The following is a 3,847-nucleotide window of genomic DNA, read 5'->3' on the forward strand; positions in this document are numbered from 1 at the left end:
CTTCAGTGAGTGAAGCTGCTTTTTATCCGGCAATGCTTTTCACACAAAATGTTGTATTGAACGAAAAAATATGTCATGGCTTCTGTGAGTGAAGCTGCTTAAACCGGCAATGCTTTTCACACAAAATGTTATATTGAACAGAAAAATATATTGTTTTTTTAATGCACATGTTCGGCATTTATTTGCTGTTTGTCCAGGTTTGCGTCGACGAAAGCTTCATCAATAAATTATTCAAGTTTCTAAACATGACTGAGTTAACTTTTTGTTATATAAGTCAAATAATAACTACACTAAACATCAGTAAAAAATATACTGTAGCCTATATTTAAGCGGGTGGTAGGCTTGAGTGAAGAGTAACTTAGTTTTCTGTCAAAACCCCGACTAGGTTATTGCCAAAGCTGAGCTGATACGATTTGTTTGTTTGTTTTTCATATCTTTATCCTGCATTGCGAGAAAGCGGACTTGAGCACTATGCATCGGTGTATGCCTTCCGACATACACCTGACCCACGCTGCAGCCGACGACAAGTCTGTTTCCGGTTGTCTACTCTACTGATGACTTTAATTTGGTACTACCCATTACTCGAAATCGATCACTGGGTACAGGCAATTATCGTAAAGTTTCTTGCCTAGAGAAACAACAGCAAGTGCGGGTGGCTGGAGTCGAACATGCAGGCTCTGGACTGCGAGTCCAACGCGCTAACCACTCGGCCACTGCTGCTGAATTTGCAGACTTTACTAGGAATAGCATCTAAATGAACGGGTGCCACTGTGCTCTGCACCTAAATATCCTGACGCCACAGTGTGCGCGCCTATTTGACGGGTGCCTAACTGTCTGCGCCTAAAAGACGTGGACCCCTTACCCTTATTGCCGGCAAATTATACATTACATAGCTTATGGCATATAGTTACTATTCTCTAAAACTTCTACAGCTTGTTTCACCCTAAAAGGGGGACCATCTTTAACTTTATCAACTTAATATTTTAATTTTAGACAATAGCGTTGATATCCAGTTATCCACGAGAATCATAGTTGTGGCCATGCGAACACAAGCGTAAAGAGCCTCGTTTCCAAGTTGATTTCAATGTTTGGTTTTAATATTGTTCATTGCCGAAAACGTACATTCACAAATGTATGTACTTCCAAACATCGAGTGGCCTACAGGTTTACTACAGCATCTTTTAAAAGGGAAAACTTCTCCTTTGACACTAACTTCCAAAAGCTTGCAGGATTTTCGATTTTTTTTTACAGCAAAAACTGATTGTTCTGCAGTTCACATAATTGGAGTTGAAGCTCTGGGGGCTGTGTACTATCTCTCATGTCCATGGGAAAAAATTTTGAACAAAGTGGTATTGTTATGCATCACAAAGGATCATTCACAAAGTTTTTTTTTGTCAATTACAATAACAAAGAAACAAAAATTGAAGTGATATTGCTAGATTAAAGTAAAGCTGACTATCAGTTTGCAGGCCAAAAAAACGGAGCTTGCGGGCCAAGTTTTGGGCCTGCAGTTGGACCACGCTGAAGTAGATCAACAAAGCTCAAGTGCTGTTTGAACTTTTCTGTCTGTTTCCAGATATTGTAAAATAATGTACAATGCCTTTATAATTCCTGCATGACAAACATAAGCCATAATAACTTAGAAGTGCTGTATTGCCGGGTCTGCTACTATTCGGTGAGTTCCTAACCTTTAACCCCCAACCCTAAAACGGCAATGATAATTAGGCTACGGTACCTGATAATTTAAAAAAATAATTTGAAAAAATCACCAAATAGAGATCAGACTCACCGAAACCGGAATGGCCCGTTTCGGTGAGTCCGATTCGGTGAGTCCAATCCCTTAACAGGGGATTTTTTTAATTTTTTTTTAAATTATCAGGTACCGTAGCCTAATTATCATTGCCGTTGTAGGGTTTGGAGTTAGGATTAGGGGTTAGAGGTTGGGAACTCACCGAATCAGACTCACCGAATAGTAGCAGACCCCACTGAAACGGGCCATTCCGGTATTGCCTGAGGCTGCCATTTCATCCAACTATACTGAAACAGCTTTTTGTTGTGTTTCGCAAAGCCGTCCTTGCCTACTTAATCAATTTGTTTTATGTCGTGTATGACTGTATGTATCAGTTAATTGAAAATAAGTTACATGTAATTTTGCATTTACACTACAATTGCTTTTTTTCCAAAGGGTTTTAAACATTTGATTTTTGACTTCAATGGGACTTTTTTACTTTAAAAAAGTGTTCATTATATAAACCTATTTTATGCCATTGTGAAGTTCATGACAGAAATCATCAAATGTATCAATTTACAATCTTCATGTATAGATATTAGACATTCTATCTCGAGCCTACAATATCTTAAACTTTTCTTGAAGTGAGGTTGTGTATGAAATTATGCAAGTTTTGACATTCAGTAGCTTAGGACAGGGGTGTGCAACCTTTATTACAGGAGGGCCAGATATGAATAACTGGGTGAAACCGCGGGCCGCACGTTTATTTAACATATGATTTTTAGTAGTTGCAGGCACAAAAGAGTATTTTTTTTGTTATTCATATTATTCTTATATTAGGGGTTATCTCCTTCCAGAAATAACAAGTTAGGACGCATACATTTCTGAAGAAAACTGCTATTCAAATTTATTGTCACACCGTCTTTAAACGAGCTCAGTGAGAAGTTTGCAGCTGGCTTCTTTTCCCGACGGCTTTTTCCAAATTTACTTTAATGGATACTATACTTACTTTAATACTTTACTTTAATGATCGCAATTCGAAGTCCATTTTCCAAGTGTTCGTCTGTCAGAACCGATCAATAGGGAGATTTCATGACGCTCGTTATAGAAAAATATGTTTGCACAAATACGTTGAGCCAAAAAGTGCCATTTTTGAAGCCATGGATTTTTCAAATGTGGAAAGTCATCTTAGTTGAAATGCTTTCGGTGAAAATCGCCAAGATTCATTTCTAAATACTTTGCTTTCAAATCCGTTTTCTCTTGAAGATCAATCAGTTCAAGTTAGGCTATATCTTCTGGTGCTTTGTTAATGTCTGTGTTGAATGGCGAAGCGAATATACCAAACAAATGTTCATGAGATTTGAAGTCCTTGAAACGAGCCAAAAATTCATACAACAATTTTTCAAGTTGGTCAGCAAATTCAGTTTTCTTCTCAGGATGCATTCCATAGTCTCTTAAAGTTGGAAAGTGGAAAATATTTCCTGTCTGTACGTGAGCTTTCCAAAGTCGTACTTTGTTCATAATGCCTTTTATGTGACCATACATTTTTACGTTCCAAATAATTAAATACAATGGATTAGCGGTGGCCGGTGGGAGACTTCTAGAATGGTTAACAGAAGGTGCGAAATCTGCAATAATCCACTCCACAATGAATTGTTCACACGTACCAGACTAAACTAAATTATAAACACGTTTCGCGGGCCGCACACAATTCAAAATTGGCACATCTTCGCGGGCCACATAATTTTTCTTTGCGGGCCGCATTTGGCCCACGGGCCGCACGTTGCACACCCCTGGCTTAGGATACTTGTTTTCTGAATACCGGTACTGTTAAATTTTTGTAACAATCTTCTGACATAGGCCTGCATCATTTTTTAAATGTGTTTCAGTGCTCAAGTGTTTGATTTCTGCAATTCTCCTTACTGCTAATGCTATAAATGGCGTTTCAAAGCACTGTGTTTTTGTATTTTGCATTAATTAAACAAGACATTTATGTTGAATATATGTACCGTAGGCTTTTTAGTATATACTTTTTTCATATTTGAAAATGTTGTAAATTGTGTTCATTGTTCATGTTTTCCTTATATCTTTGTGTTTCTGCATGGAATAGGGGACTAC

The sequence above is a fragment of the Aplidium turbinatum genome, chromosome 3 (assembly GCF_918807975.1).
Source record: "Aplidium turbinatum chromosome 3, kaAplTurb1.1, whole genome shotgun sequence".
In the NCBI taxonomy this organism is placed as follows: domain Eukaryota; kingdom Metazoa; phylum Chordata; class Ascidiacea; order Aplousobranchia; family Polyclinidae; genus Aplidium; species Aplidium turbinatum.